This window comes from Ctenopharyngodon idella, chromosome 20 (assembly GCF_019924925.1).
Source record: "Ctenopharyngodon idella isolate HZGC_01 chromosome 20, HZGC01, whole genome shotgun sequence".
Classification (NCBI taxonomy): domain Eukaryota; kingdom Metazoa; phylum Chordata; class Actinopteri; order Cypriniformes; family Xenocyprididae; genus Ctenopharyngodon; species Ctenopharyngodon idella.
The window spans coordinates 10376534-10394106 of NC_067239.1; the positions used below are offsets into that span (position 1 = coordinate 10376534).

The following is a 17573-nucleotide window of genomic DNA, read 5'->3' on the forward strand; positions in this document are numbered from 1 at the left end:
CGAAAACACCACAGAGCTACAGTGTTCACACTTTTCTGTGAAAAGAAACCTATGAATGCCTTATATCTCTCTCTGCATATTATTATTTATTTAAAAATAATATTGTTATTATTATTATTGTTGTTATTTAAATAACACACTTCCCCTTTAAGTAGGCTATTTTTGGCCATAATAGTCTGCAACGTGGACTTTACTTTTTTAATTCTCTCTGTGCAAGACTATAGTTCTTCTAACCCAAACAAAAGGGTTATAGTGTACATAAAGTTGAACTGCCAAATTAGCCGAGACTACAGCCTCAAATTAGCACATGCTAATGCTTAACTAACGAGTGCACACTTTTGTCTAAGCAGCATTGGGCAAATGATAAGTGAACAATAGATTCACATTAATACATTTTCTGCTTGATGACTTCTGCTGGTGTCTCTCATTCGGCAAAGCACACAGAGGATTTTGTCGATTTGAAACATTCTGTCCTATCTGGTGACATTAAGAAGAAGCTACTCGCTAACTTTTTTCTTCTTTTTTTTTCATTTGGCTCATGACTGATTTGGCTCATTAAAGAAAGAGAGTGGGAATTAATTAATGTCATTAAATGAAGCATGCTGAACCCTCCACGAGCTGTGAAGTGAAGTGTGGAAGTGGAGAGCAAGGGATGGAAAAATTAAAGAAACTGATGAGTAGATCGTTATTTCCATAATTATTATCATTATTATTAGTATGATCCCGGCTATGACATTTCTGGCTGAAACAATGTTTTTATGTTACAGAATCACTGTATTATATAAAATGGATTGAGTACCGTATTTTTGGAAATCTACTGTACACTGAAGCAGTTTTTTTTCACTGTATAGGCATGTGTCAAGATTAGAAGTTAGAAGTTAAAGGTCATTTAGCTTTCTTTTCTCTGAATATCTCTCTCTCATACTCTTACAGCCTAAAAAGCAAAAGACAGCATGTTTTCTTCAACAATTAGTTTGCCTACCTACAGTGAAATCAAAGCAACCATGTGACAGAACACAATTGACCCTTTGCCAGGGGTTTGATTGATCTAACCATTCATAACGCCGAATCCGCCGTTTTGTCCGACAAAGCAGTCAGGGTAGTTTGTAAATTAACGTTGGTGGACTTGAACTTGAAAAATGGTGTGTACTGACATTTTTCCATGGGTGAAACAACATTCCTTCTGATGTTCATTCATGTTTATTTAATGCTATAAATGAACTAGTAGGAAGAGATGATCGCTTCATGAGCCGCTTAAACTGAGGCGCTACAGCGTTCTGTCACGACACATTAAAGAGCCACAAAACTTTGTTTAAATTTACTTAAAAATTACAACATTTGAGACTTTGTTTCATATCAGAAGTAACCTGCTCTCTTTGCTCAGCGATGTATTTTTCGCTGCATGAGAACATGATGTGTGGCGTGAGAGCAGCATGGCTTATCCAACGAGGCACAGTAACTAAAGGAGGCGGGTCTTTGCGAACGGTCAATTACAGCCAATCAGAAAATATTTTATGTTTAAAGTTATGTGAAGTGAAATTTTGGGCCAGTTAGACTCTACTGTAGATGGGGCTACCTAGTGCGATGCAGAAGCAAAATAAATAGATAAATATATAAAAATGTCCCATCACTGATCACTTGAACAGGAATACTAATAGATAGCTTTCTTCAGGTATTATGTATCTTACACATGTCCCAGCATGCATTATTTCCCATCAGCTATTTTCTTTAATTTCTAAATGTCCACATCATTGAAGTTAAATCCATTATGAGTACTGTTTCATGTTTAAAAGTAGAACTCATAAAATATTTTGTATTGAATAGGTGAGATTGTGTGCCAAAGTGAAGATTAATAAAAGAAAGAAAGAAAGAAAGAGAGAAAGAAAGAAAGAAAGAAAGAAAGAAAGAAAGAAAGAAAGAAAGCACTCTGACTTGGACCTGAGGGCAAAGTCACTCAAGAACATCCCCAGCAATTCAGCTGACCTGCTTTCTCGCCTTGCTTTTTTCTCCTTACCCGGAGTGGCATTTCATTTAGTCTCCATCATTCTTCTTTTCTTTTTTGGCCTTGTCCAGGAAGAACTGGGTTTCTCATCCCCCTCCCTTCCTCTCTCCCTCCCTTCCTCTCTATATATATATATATAGAGAGAGAGAGAGAGAGGAAGTTTAGGATTTTAATTGCTGAGTGGTGGACAGTGGAGGATGGGTCCGCTGATTACCACAATCTGACATACTTTAGCAAGGCTGTACTGCATCCCTTTGATTCCAGATTCTCTAAAATAATGAAAGTATTCAACTACACCATATGCTCCTTTTCATAATTTGATTATTTCATGAATTACTGCTGCCATGATCAATAGAAAACATCAATTCTTTTAAGTAGAATTCCGTTACCACAAGCTTTTGTGACCAGTAATAGAACAGTTAATTGCACAAAGCAAAGGTTACTAAATTTTTTGAATAAGGCTCAATCTATAATCAGCCTCATTTGCATAGAATGAAGATGTGTTTGCACTTTAATTCTGAAGAAATACAGCAACTGTTTAGCAATTTTTTTTTTCTCTTCCCTGCTATTTTGCTACCCTCTCCATCTGTCTTCGCCTCTCTCTGTCCCCTTTTTCATCTTTCTCTGAGTGATGGGTCAGCTTGTGTTCTGTACACTCACAGGGCACTCCAGTGACTTGCTCAGAGTTTGCAGTCGACTGTTGATTATAGCTTTCGTTTAAGAAATGCAAAGCTTTAAATAAATATAGAAACATGAGATGCGTTTGAAAAATGAAACAAATCTCCCCTTATGGAAAAAGGTGGTTATCTGCTTTTAACCAGTTGTAGCTTTGATTAATCACTGTGTTTACCCTCGGCTGTCCTCTCTGTCTTCCCAAGATGCACCACAGCCGGTTTCCGTCGCCTCTGCATGATTCATCCCTTATCTTGGAGAAAGGAAGGGAAAGCATGTGGAACTGTTTGATTCCTTGCTCCTAGAAGGCCTGGTTCTTTTTAAAAGTAGACACAAATTTTGTCAATTTCCATTATAATGACTCAAAAAAACAATTTTTTTTTTTTTTTTTCCAGAAATGGTATGCAATGTGAAAACATCCATAATACACACGTGAGCTCTCTGTCTGTATCAGAATGGACATGTTTGTTAGTACATGAGCAGATATTGTGAGATAAGAGCTTAAAAAACTGGTTTATCCATTGCACTAAGAACCAGCAAACATTTGATACGACAAACCTACTTGTGAGATGAATAAAGAGGTAAATTGCTATGCTACCACATAATATTCCCAGATTAAATTGTTTCTTCACTGTATTTTTGTGTGGGTCTTACTTCTTTTAAGAATATACACTGATGAGCCAAAACATTATGAATAGTCACAGGTGAAGCAAATATTCTTGATCATCTCCTAACAAGGCCACATATCAAAGAAATAGTTCTCCCAAAAATGAAAATTGTCCCATAATTTACTAGCCCTCAAGCCATCCTAGGTGTATATGTCTTTCTTTTTTCAGCCGAATACAATCTGAGTTATATTAAATAATATGGCTCTTCCCAGCTTTGTAATTGCATTGAATAGAGCCAGAGTTTTTGAAGCTCCAAAAAGCACATCCTTCCATCATATGACACCAGTGGGTTAATAAATGCTTTCTGAAGCAAAGCGATTGGTTTTTGTATGGGAAAAAAAAAAAAAAAAAAATCCACATTTAAAACTTTATAAACCGTAATCACTGGGCTTCCTGCAACAGCCGTACGCGTGTTTACGGGAGAGTTGAGTTCCAGCAAAGGGGTGACCTCTGACCAACATATGACATATGACGTAAGCATAGCATAAGCTTAGGTGAGATTTGACGAATGCGGAAGGAGGATAGAGCAAAACAAAACGCTGGTCACAAATTTGAAGTCTAAAATGAGAAATTTTAAAGAAAAATGTCTGATGATTTTGATATAATATAAGAGGAGATAAGCTCTATGTCATATGTTGGGTTAGAGCTTGACTCTCTCGTGAACACTCATATAGCCGTTGCTGTAGATCAGATGGTAAGCAAACAATCAGTTCTCGTGATCAACATATTAGATGCAGGAGAAATGGGCAGGAATAAAGATCTGAACAACTTTGACAAGGGCCAAATTGTTATGGCAAGGCAACTAGGTTAGTATATCTCTGATGGTAAGGCTTGGGGGTTGCTCCCGGTCAGCAGTTGTGAGAATTTACCAATAGTGGTGTGAGGAGGGACAAACCACAAACCAGTGACAGGGTGTTGAGTGCTAAAGGTTCATCAATGCACAAATGCAATGAAGGCTATGCCATCTGGTCTGAGCCAACAGAAGGTCTACTGTGGCACAAGTCACACAAAATTGTAATAATGGCTATGAGAGGAATGTGCCCCAGCACACAATGCATCGCACTCTGCTGTGTTTGGGGTTGCGTAGCCACAGGCCAGTCAGAGTGCCTATGATATCCATCATCGAAAGTGCCTACAGTGGGCACACAAGCATCGGAACTGGACCTTGGAGCAGTGGAACAAGATTGTCTGGTCCAATGAGTCCCGTTTTCTTTTACATCACGTGGACGACTGTGTGCTGCGTTTACCTGGGGAAGTCATGGCACCAGGATGCACTGTGGAATGATGACCAGCCGGTAGAGGGAGTGTGATGCTCTGGGCAATGTTCTACTGGGAAACCAGTCTGGCCAGTCATGTGGACTTAAATTTGACACATGCCGCCTACCTAAACATTGTTGCAGACCAGGTACATCCCTTCATGACAATTCCCTGGTGGATGTGGCCTCTTTCAGCAGGATACATTATACCCTGCTACATTGCACATATAGTTCAGGAATGGTTTGAGGAACATGATGAAGAGTTCAAGGTATTGCCCTGGCCTCCAAATTCCCCAGATCTCAATCAAATTGAGCATCTGTGGGATGGGCTGGACCAACAAGTTTGATCCAAGACAGCTCCACCTCGCAACCTGCAGGACTTGAAGGATCTGCTGCTAACGTCTTGGTGCCAGATACCACAGGACACCTTCAGGGGTCTTTTAGAGTCCATGCCTCAGCGAGTCAGCACTGTTTTGGCAGCACGAGGAGACCAACAGCATATTAGGCAGATGGTCATAATATTTTGGCTTATCTGTGTATTTTAACATCCAAAGGGATTTAATTCACCTAAAACAGCAGCTTTAGGTTATTATTTTTTTGATGTACTGTAACACCTTAACAAGATTAAGAAGACTTCTGGTTGGGTGAACACTGGCGCGTTTGGCTGCCGCTGCTCCTCCAGTGTTTTTAACTTTTCTTTCCTGTTAAATACCTATTTTATCATTTTATTTAATTTTTATTTGTTATTTTTTTTATAATTCTATACTCCTACTAAACTCTACTGTTGATTGACACAATGTGGATTTACCATCCTTTCACATGTGTCATCATTGTTTGGATTGCTTTTTCGTCATTGTTCCACTCAGCGACTTCACTGTTTTTGTATACAGCGATTGAACTTCACTGGCTGCGGTGCTACTCTTTCGAGCCTCCACCTTCACTTTACCCCTATCAAGATATTGTTCATCATCCCTGTCTGAAATGCATCCATCGTGGGACTCAACAGGGTTTTAGGTACAATGACTCAAAGGCTATATTTATATATAAAGGCGATCATTCTGGACTTCGGCTCCCCAAACAGCAAGGAAAACACAGCAGACTGTTGACCAGGGCGCACTAACTAGTGTAGCCAGTTTGGCTAGCTCTTTGCTGGGTGGAAATGAGCTCAAAGTTGGACTTCTCAACATTCGCTCACTTTCCAACAAGGGTCTCCTCATCAGCGACATTATCGCTGATCGTAAGTGTGACTTCTTCTGTTTGATTCTTCTATCACCTAATATTATTCTACTGGGTGATTTTAACATTCATGTTGACAATGCCAGTAACCCACTCACAAGGGATTTAATGTCTTGCAGTTTTGGTCTCCAGCAATATATGTACTTTCTTGCCTGTCTTACCAACTGCCTTCACAAAATAAACAGCCAACTTAATGGCAGTAAGACTGAAGTACTCATTATTGGCACTAATTCTATTCTCTCTAGGTCCTGCAGTTTTTCTTTATCCATTGATGGTTCTCCTGTTTTTCCTTCTCGCCAGGTTAGGAACTTGGGGGTCATCTTCGACATCACCCTTTCATTTGAAGCTCACGTTAATAATATCACCAGGTCTTGTTATTTTCATCTCCGTAATATTGCTCGCCTCTGTCCATTTCTCTCTCTGCGTAGTTCTGCTATTCTTGTTCATTCGCTTGTCACCTCTCGCATTGACTTCTGTAATTCTCTTTTATCTGGTTTACCACACAAATATCTTCATAAACTCCAACTGATTCAGAATTCTGCTGCTCGTATCATAACCCGGACTTCATCTGTACAACATATTACACCATCACTTCAACAGCTTAATTGGCTTCCTATCAAGTTCCGGATTGAATTTAAAATTCTTCTACTCACTTACAAATCTCTTCAACCTCTCTCCACCTTACCTTTCAGATCTCTTACAGCCTTACATTCCTTCTTGAACTCTCTGCTCCTCTTCATTGGGTCTCCTCCACACATTCTGCTCATCTACCCACCATGGGCCATAGAGCCTTTAGCCTGCTTCTCCTCACCTTTGGAATTCTCTACCAGTCAACATCCATAATTCAGACTCGTTATCTCAATTTAAAATTAAACTTAAAAGGTTAGTTCACCCAAAAATGAAATTTCTGCCATTAATTACTCATTTCACACCCGTTCGGAACAAAAATTAAGAAATTTTTGATGAAATCCGAGAAGTATATGACTCGTCCATAGACAGCACTTATAATCACCACTTTCATCGTTTAACATCATTAAAACAGTCGACTGCAGTGGTTCAACCTTAATTTTATGAAGCAACGAGAATACTTTTTGTACACAAAAACGAAACAAAAATTATGACTTTATTCAACAATCTTTTCTCTTCCCTGTCATTATCCTTATGCAGTTTCCGCAGTAAGCACAGTAAAGGCTTCCGTGTTTATGTCCGAAAAGCTGCACATGTGAGCAGCACGACGCATGCATGTGATGCTGACGCAGGAGCCATCAAGGTTGAACCACTGCAGTCACGTTGACTGTTTTAACGATGTCTTTAGTACCTTTCTGGATCTTGAAAGTGGTGATTATATTGCTGTCTTTGGATGAGTCATATATCTCTCAAATTACATCAAAAATGTCTTAATTTGTGTTCCAAAGATGAACGAAAGTCTTACAGGTCTTACATTTTTGATTGAACTGACACTTTAAAACACATTTATTCAGAATAGCTTATCTTTTATGATTACTTGTGTGCACTCAAATCTAGCACTTTTGTTTTTGTTATTGTTGTTTTTATAGCTGTCATGTTTGTAATTGTTGCTTTCCCCTTATTTATGGTTTATTGGCATTGTTATTTACTGTTATTTATTATTTTAATATTGTTATTGTTGCTACTTCTTTGTATGGTGACCTTGAGTGATTTGAAAGGTGCATTAAATAAAATGTATTATTATTATTATTATTAACAGCAGAATTTAAGCATTGAAATATATATATATAACATTAAATTCATAACAATCAATTCACACATATATGTCTAAGTAAAATAAGTTTATTTCAGACAGACAGGGAAAATAAAGTGGCAGGAGTAGCTGTGTAGTGTGACAAAAATAGGAACCGAGTGGCTGTCAACGTGAACCTTGTATAGCACCACAACATGCTGTATCAGTCATTAATTAGGACAGCTTCATTGATTATAATTGAGCTGGTTTTGTGTGATCTAGTTTTGTTTTGCATTATTCTGGCAGAATGAATTTGAAAACTTTATGCAGTGAGGACATTATCTCACCCTATCTGCCTTCTGATGTTAGCAGTTTCTGATGTTAGCAGTTTCTGAGACCAGACAGTTTAAGAGGCAGGTACAGAGCCAAATCTTCTGGCCCAGAACTGCATTTTCTTTAGGAGAAATGCATAAAGCAGGGCCAAATTGGCCACTGGCTCTGGCACTATTTCGTATGTAGCAGTGCTCATAAGACATGAATTACCAACTGCATTTTTAACTTTAATATATTTACTATACATATAAAGTTAAATAGCTTGCATATAGCCCAAAGTATGTTTGCTAAGCCAGTAGCCAGTTTGCTAAAAGGAACAAAAAATGTCTATAGTAATGCACTTACTGCACCTACAGTAGCATAGTTCATATAGGACTGAGTTGTCCTACATGAATTATGTTGGTAATGCATACCTTACAGCAACTAGAAGTTCTTCTGCTTAGAATAGGTGTAACACCTCAATAAGACAATGTGGACAATTTGTATTTGCTTTAAAGTCACCATGAAATCAAAATGGACAATTCTTTTTTAAGGAATATTGCTGTTTATTATAAATGATATATCCGTGAACATCATTATTGTTTTTTAAATGTATTTGCCCTTGTATTCTTTAATCAAAATACCCCATCCCCGTAAATGACATCTCTGATGAAGTGTTTACTGGCGGCCTACAGTTTTTTCTTGTTTGAGAAGGCGTTTCACTCGTATATACATCACAATAGTGAAGAAAAGACTATTGCAAATTTTGTTTCATGCTGACATTAATATAAATAAAATTCTTTACTTTTCTGCTTTTAAACCCTCTAGAATGCTTGTCTGCTGCATACTTGAATAGATCTTAATTTATATTCAGCATAATATTCCTTTATTTTTTAATGATTAGGTGCCTAAAGTCATGCAATTTTGAATTCCTCAATAGTTCGTCTGTTTTTATACACTTGTTTGTTCCTACTGGTTGACCTTCACATGTGAAGACATGTCAAATACCAGACTTACTGTTCTCTGGTCGAATGGCAGAACAAAGAACACACTGTGGGAACTGAACTCTCCAAAAACACCCTCACACTTTGATCTCATCTCAGTTCCCTCACACCTCTGATGATGCTACAGTCCTGTGGAGTTCACAGTCTTTCTCTCTCTGGCAGTTGAGGTGTGTTTAATCACAATATGTTCCGCCCTAGAGATATTTTGAGAACACATATGCTGCGTTAAGGTATGTGCATTTTAAAAAAGAACTGATATATCTGACATAGATTTCACCATAGTAATCATATCATAAGGAATTCAATTTTCCTAGATCAACTGAGATAAAAGATTTCAATGTACTATGCATACTATAAGTTCCTCTCCTTATCATTTATCATTTATTTATTTATTAAAACTATATAATTATTTAAAAATAATATTAAAACTTATAATTATATAAAACTAAGCTGCAAAAATTTTGAAATCTTTTACAGTCCCACAACATCAACACATTACCGCACACATATACACATTAACAATACCTTTTCAATATTCAGCCCAACCAGTAATGATGAGGTTGGAAATATATGTATTTTTTTTTCACTTGATGAGGTTGGAAAAAGGTTTTTTTTTTTGTTTGTTTGTTTGTTTTTTCCACTTTATATTTGACATAGCAGAAATCATACAACTTTGTGTTTACTGAAGGCTAAACAAACAAACAAACAAAATAAACAAATAAATAAATTATGACCATTTACTAACATTAATGGTCATCAGAAAGAAAATTAGGCTATATTGGGTATGTTTTGGGTACAATTGCTATTCAAAGTGCTTGCTTGCTTGCTGAATTACCATGCACATATACACATCAACAATACCTTTTCAATATTTCAATATTTAGCCTAGTTATCAGTTATCACTGTAAAGCTGCTTTGACACAATCTGCATTGTAAAAAAGCACTATATAAATAAAGGTGACGTGACTTGACTTGAATGAATGAATGAATGAATGAATATCTTGTATATATAAAAGTCATGTACAAAAATCATACTAAGACAATGCTTGAAAGATGTATAATGAAATAAGTCAATTAAAAACAGTGCTGTATTGTACTGTATTGCTGTATTTGGATTGCTTTGCTTTAACAGCAGAATACTTTTGAAATGTAAATCATGTTAAAAGGATGCTTGATTTAATGTATTCTTAGAGTAAAACTGCATGTTTTGATGATTGGGCATCAAAACTCAAACTCTTTCTCTTGTAGTGGTCTCTGCGTGAAACTCCCTTTTTGCCCCTACATTCTGATGTTGTCAGGTAGCAGGTGGGAGAAATGTGTTTGCGAGCTGAACTCAGCAGCAGGGCTTTGAACAACACAGCGGGCTCTGCCACAAACATCGCCACTAGTTGGGAGGGAAGATCCATTGTTGTGTTTTATTTTCCTTGTCAGAGTTGTGACAGGTGTGTTTATGTATCTGAGGCCGTAGCAATGCGTTCTGACAGACAAACGGGGGTGTTATCTGCTGTTGTCACACCTGATGGTCGCGACCAAGGCAGAGCCGGTGGGTTTCATAAAATATATTTTCAATCGGCTGTCATGATGGGAGTCTCAGAGAGTGAAGGTTGTAGGATCTAAGTGCAGCTTTACTTGTTAAAAAAAAAAAAAAAAAAAAAAAAATCCAAAGCTTGACAACAGCTAACAAAACAACAACAACAACAAACAATAATGCAGGAACCACAACCCAGCAAACATAACATCTAAACAAGGTCTTGACTAAAACAAGAAACAAGTGCTATAAAATAAGCTTTAAAAAAAAAAAAAAAAATTACGGGGCAAATTTTCTATTAATGATTTTCGCGTGGTTCCATGCACAATACGTAAATACTAATACAATTCGACATTTGCATCACATAACCAGCTTCATATGTGTGTCTTTTTCTGATGTAGCAGACTTGCTCAGTAGCTCACCTGGTTGATCATTACACTTGCAGTGCAGAGTGCCTGGGTTTGAGTACCATGAAACATGAAAATGGCATGGTTGCTTCAGAAAATGTATTTTTATCTCACGTTTGCTCAGAGGTAGACTATCCAAAAACTGTACTCAAGTAAAAGTACAAGTACTTATAGAAGTATTTACTCAAATTAAAAGTGAAAGTAATAATCTTAATAGTTACTAGAGTAAGAGTAAAAAAAAATATCCAATGAAAAAACTAGCTAGTTACTAGTTACTTTGTTATATATATATATATATATATATATATATATATATATATATATATATATATACACACACACACACACACACAACAATACAATAGCATATTATTATTTAGATAGATATTTTAATTATTATTATTATTATTATTATTATTATTATCATAATTAGATATCTTTGCAACAAACACAGAAGAGAGAAGCATTAGCTATTTCTGGCATCTGTAGCCTGAATATCATTGCATGTCCTTTGCTTTGTATAATAATAACGTATACATCTACATATGAAAGAAGAAAGAGAGAAAACTCTTTACATGTGCTCGCGCTCATAACCGCTGAACATCTGAACACAATGATCAATACATTGACGGATCTTCTTCCGTCTGTTCTCCAAAATGTAATCAAATGTATATTTCTACAGGTGCGTGTAAACTGGTTAACTGTGTCTACGCAAAGGCATTAAATTCATACTGTCTGAACAAAGGTAGCTTATTTAATGTATAAATTAAGATATATGTCAAAAAAAGGTAAAAAAAAAAAAAAAATGGTACATACTTTGTTATTGTGGCGTAATAATCTGTTTGGTTGTAAAATGCAGGCTATTGGCTGTAGGCTATGAATTGAAATCAAATGAAATCGATACCTGTGGAATTGTTCACAGACAGCATATGCAGTTTAACTAATATCTTTATTAACTAATATTAACTAATAAAGATAAAGATCATTGCTGGCAAATAGGATGCATTTGCTGATTTGCTTTTAATTGACTGTAGGTCCACTGCCACTTTATCCAACCAGAAAGTGAGAAACTGCTTCAGATGATTCAGTGCGTGCAGGGAACTGAACAAATCATTCAAACTGATTCGCAAACCAATTTAGACAGTTTTGCCAACTTTGAACAGAATCGACTCAAAAGAGTGATTCATTTGTGAATGGGGCATCGTTCATGAAAAAAGAGACAGCGCGCTTGGAATAACTGATGCATTTCTTAACATGTACAGTACTGCATTAAAATAAAGTAACAAGAGGAACGTCACCCAACGTAGCGAAGTTAAAGTACAGATTTTTCATTAGAAATGTACTCAAGTTAAAGTAAAAGTACCCACATTTAAATCTACTCTAAAAAGTACAAATTTTCAAAAAAAATATGTACTTCGTTACTACCCACCTCTGCGTTTGGTTTTGTTAAAATTATCAGTTAGGTTTAGGATTTAGTGTAGGTGGTACGTTATTGAAATGAGAGGACATGTAAACACTTGATCGGATTGAAAACCGAAACTGGAAAGGACTGCACATGTGCAATGACATAGAAATAGCGTAATAATGTATGATGCACGGACAGAGCTGCATTTGTTGCTAAATAATAAAATGACTGTCTTGTTATTTTAAAATTCTACTACCCGTTAGTCCTCACTTCATACTCTCATCCACAGACACATTACTTTGGGGCGTGGGAGGGGGTGTTTTTACTGATTAATAAATATAAGCAGCATAGCACAACAGTTCATATGCTCGTCGTTTCCTAATCAGGACCCGAAATAGATAAATATTAAGTCTGCTCGTTAAAACAAGGAAAAGAAGCAATGTAGGAGAATAGTATGTGCTAACAGCAGGAAACTCTGTATATTCGTGCAGTGTGTGCATGTCAAGAAATCAATTCTTATTAGAAGCTTGTGTCATATAAATACACACATCAACCCAATCACTTTATTTAGCATTCATGTAAACACTACAGTCGGATTCATCACTCCGATTGAAACAAAAGGTGTGCATGTAAATGTAGCTAGTGAGGTCCGGCTCCCAAATCCGTGTTCAGCAGGTTTTACTATATTAGAAAAGGACATTTTGGACCTCACAAGCATTGTCAAATCTGTACATGCGCACACACACACACACACACACACACACACACACACACACACACACACACACACACACACACACACACACACACATGGAGGTTTGTTTTGCTATCAAAGTGAGGACATTCCATAGGCATAATGGTTTTTATACTGTACAAACTGTACATTCTATCCGCCTACACTACCCCTACTCCTAAACCTACCCATCACAGAAAACATTCTGCATTTTTACATTTTTATCAAAACATTGTTTTTAAAGCTATTTTAAATATGAGGACTCATGAAATGTCCTCATTTTCATGTTTACGTCATAATACCAGTGTAATACCCTTGTCATTATACAAATGTGTCCTCATAAATCACAAAAACGTACACACACACACACACGCACACACACACACACACACACACACACACACACACACACACACACACACACACACACAGCTAATGTGAATGAAGTGTGACTTTATCTGATGGCACCTGAAGTGGCCAGTGCCAAGTCTAATCAGCAAGGAGCATTTATTCCCCCTTCTCAACACTATAAATTTAGACAAAAGGAAATGTCGCCCTTATTCTGACAAAGGCATAATTCATTTCAGATTGCTTAAACCAAATTACATTCCACATATTTCAACATACTGCTTGCTGACTGTCTAAGGAAGTGGATTGCCCAATAAAACCTTGATTGTTTTTAAGTTGGTTTCAAATTGTGCATATATCATCTATGCAAAATACTGGACATTAATGTGCTTGGAAGTGTGTTTCGCTGAATTGAATAGAAATAAATGCACATATGCAGAATGTATCAGTAGATTTAACTCAAGGTCATATTTGAGTAACCAGTACCAATTTTTTTGTGATTATTTGAGAAGATGAAGCCAATATTTCAGCATTAGTATCGAACATCACTGCAGAATGAATGTAGATTTAAGTTTAAGTAATTTAGGCATTTGAAAACTTAGCAGTGCAAATTAAGTGCAAATTAAAATACTAAATATAAATATTAGAAAAAAATATAGAAAGATAATTTTCACTAACATATTTTCTTTTGGGTGCCTGCTTTTTTCCCCTCCCACTGTGCCATTTACATCATGTTTTTGCAGGTGTCTTTCCGAACAGGCATAACGTATTGAGGGCATGACACATGATGCATGATATATCAAAATAAGCATTCCATTATTTTTTATCTTTTTTCCAAGGAGGTAAATAATTGAATATGTAAGGATGGATGGATGGAGAATCATTATCATGATCAAAACATCATCAGACTCTTTTATGTCTCAGTGTGGTAGCACACTGGTTCGCTAGCTTAGCATACAATCATAAATTCATGATTTTGCTGTCAGCAGGGATATGTGACGTGATGCCCAGTCAAACCTTCATCAGTGGATCTGGCTGCATGATGAGAGGAGTTTCATTGCTCCAAACCCCAAGCAATGCTTCAGTGCCAGAACACATTAGCACTCTGTCATTCATCTTCTGTACCAGCACTGCGCCCATATCAGAGAAGCAGTGCTTTCTGCAAGACTCATCTGTATGCACCGATTGATCTGATTTCAGTTTGATGATCGTACATTAAGCCTGTTTTATCTTAAGACTGTTTAAGGGTCAAATCTTAAAGCGGCCTCTAATCTTTGTAATGTAAATGAGTAGCAGGTCAAGTAGTAGGGTCAAAGTAGGATCCAAAATCTGCCAAATGTAGAAAAAAAAAAAAAAAAAAAAAAAATATATATATATATATATATATATATATATTGAACTTTAAGATTCTTTTTAATGTTTTTAAAAGAAGTATTTTTTTGCTCAACATGGCTTCATTTATTTGATTCAAAATACAGCAAAAACAGTAATACTGTGAAATATTTTTACAATTTAAAATAACTGTTTTCTATTAGAATATATTTTAAAATGCAATTTATTTCTGTGTTGGCAAAGCTGAATTTTCAGCATCATTACTCCAGTCTTCAGTGTCACATGATCCTTCAGAAATCATTCTAATATGCCAATTTGCTGCTCAAGAAACATTTATTATTATCAATGTTGAAAACTGTTTTTTTTTTTTTAATAAATAGAAAGTTCAAAATAACAGCATTTATCTGAAATATAAAGCTTTTGCAACATTATAAATGTCTATATTGTCACTTTTAATCAATTTAATGCATCCTTGCTGAATAAAAGTATTAATTTCTTTCATTTCTTTCAAAAAAAAAAAAAATCTTACTGACCCCAAATTTTTGAACGGTAATGATAATGTTACGAAAGCTTTCTATTTCAGATAAATAAATAATTTTTTGAATTTTTGAATTTCTTTGATTTTAATCACTCGTCTGCTAAACAGTTCTGTTTATTTATGGTTTTAAATCGATTTAAATCACACATGTATGCACTGTAAAGTTTCAGGAGTGACAACGCCATTTAAATGCGGGGATGAATTCCCTTAAATTATTGTTCTGTGTGTGTACGGAACACGTTTCATTCCGAAAACTGCTATAATTTACATAGTTGTAACCATAGCAAAATTTTTGCATCAATTGTTTCCCAAAGTTTAACCCGTTTGGTATCCGATAATTTTGACTAAGTAATATTAGCAACCACAGACTCATTATGTCCTGCTATTTTAACTTAACCATCGCTGACAGAGGTGCTTGTTTATGTTTGGAAGTCTTACTTGCAAATCACTCTCTTGCATTGTTGCCAAGTCCACTTATTTTAACCGTCTTTTTGGACTTTTATGGCTTTTCCCTTTTTATTGGAAAGATGCAGAAGAGAAAGCAGAAAAATGAAAAGAGGACACATCTTTTCTCAAGTGGAAGCTAGCCACTTGAGAGTTAATAATGAGAGTTAATAAACTGGTCAGTTGCAGGTCGCCATATTTTGGTCTTTATTCCAAAATACAACATTTGTACTTGTTTAAGTTTAGGCTCATTTTGTTTGCTGTTTTTTCTTATGATCTTGCAACACTGTCTCTTTACATCCTCGATCACAACTGTGGAGAGAGACAGACCTCTGTCAAAATGTGCGAATGAGTCAAGACTTGTTCCTCTTTCCCTGTGATTTTCTTTTTGTCGGCAGTTAATTCAGCTGTAGAATGCAGTTGTCGCTCCCGTAAATTGTGTGTACAGAACAGGATTAAGCACTAAAAGGTGAACTGACATCCAAATTTAGCTGCAGCCATGTGAATCTACAAGAAGGGCAGAATACAATAAAGTAGATTTTGCTATTAACACGTTGTATTTAGACCTCTGGGTTGGGTTGCTCTAGCCGTTTATAAGTTCTTATTTTAATTGGAACGTAAAGTCCAGACTAGGGGCTTAGTATCTACTATCTAGGTTGTAACTAACTAGGTTGTACCAGAGCTGAAATGAAAAAAAAAATGAAAAAAAAAAGAACATTCGGTTCACTCTAAGCATAATTAGTATTTTAACGTTTCTGTTCAAGCGGTCCTTCTGTAACATTACTGTTCCGAAAACAATTTTATAATACAGACTTTTTTTACCAAATATATTAAACGAGCACCCACATAGCTACATTAACCTTTGTAACATGCAAGTTGATAAAAACTTAATGCGATGCACTTGCTGCCTCAGATGCGACTGTTCTAATGACGAACAAAACATAAATCTCCAACATTCGCTCGTGAAAAACTCCATTTGAGCTTGATTTTGGAAAATATGACATAACGACATATGCAATTGTCTGACCATACATAAAGCCACAATACTAACTCTGACAACAAGGTGTTAATCATTTAAAAAATACATTCTTTTTTTCTGCTAAACACAAAAAATATATTTTGAAAAATGTCGGTAACCAAACAATTGATGGACCCCATTGACTTCCATAGTATTCTTTTCAATACTATAGAAGTCAGTGGGGTCCATCAACTATTCGGTTACCCATATTTTTCAAAATATCTTCTTTTGTGTTCAGCAGAAAAAAGAAATTCATACAGGTTTGGAACAACTTGAGGGTAAAATTTAAACTCATGGGTGAGCTATCCCTTTAAGACAAATGTAGCTAGTTAGTCATAAACTCTTAAAGTAATACATAGTTGCCTAATATGATGTTTGTCTTCAATGATTCACTAACAACCTTCAAATTCATGAGCAGAAGTTCTGTTGACACACAATGAATTTCAGTTTATCCTGTTATTGGTTGGTTCTAACTTTTTGCTTCATGTAACTAATAAGCTTTCATTGACATTTATTTATTAGGATTGATTTTATCTGACATGCACACCGAGGTGCACTGTTTAGTCAGGTTTGTGTTGAAAAGCTGATAAGTAATTTTTTCGCAAAATGTTCTCTCTTTAAAAAAAAAATATATATATATATATAAATGCAAATATCATCATATATGTCCAAAATAATGAATTTTGTTGAGTAAATGATGAGTTTATTGATACAATTCAATAAATCTGCTGTTTTATTCCAACGGTTACTCCTGATCAGAGGTTTTCTTAAAAATTTAGTGTACAGTTAAGTTTCAAGTTTAATGCTACAACACAGAAATATTTAGTAGTGCATAAGTTTTAACTTGGTGCGCCTTTATGTCACAACCAGGCTAAGCTAGTGCAGTAAATTATGTTCTTTATATGGTTGACACAGATTTGAATATGTATCCTCTTTTCGTTTTTCTGCTTTCTCTCCAATAATTTTCTCTT

General features: G+C 35.8%; 1 protein-coding gene and 1 long non-coding RNA gene across 19 annotated transcripts in view; one reads left to right on the forward strand and one right to left on the reverse strand.

Annotated features, from left to right (window-relative positions):
* Positions 1–17573, forward strand: part of nrxn3b (neurexin 3b) — a 375053-nt gene that overhangs the window by 50524 nt on the left and 306956 nt on the right. The window lies entirely within an intron of this gene.
* LOC127502744 (uncharacterized) overlaps positions 789–17573 on the reverse strand; it is a 92111-nt gene continuing 75326 nt past the window's right edge. Inside the window, exon 3 of the long non-coding RNA XR_007926914.1 lies at positions 789–2990. This is a non-coding gene — a long non-coding RNA (uncharacterized LOC127502744). The remainder of the gene's footprint in view (positions 2991–17573) is intronic.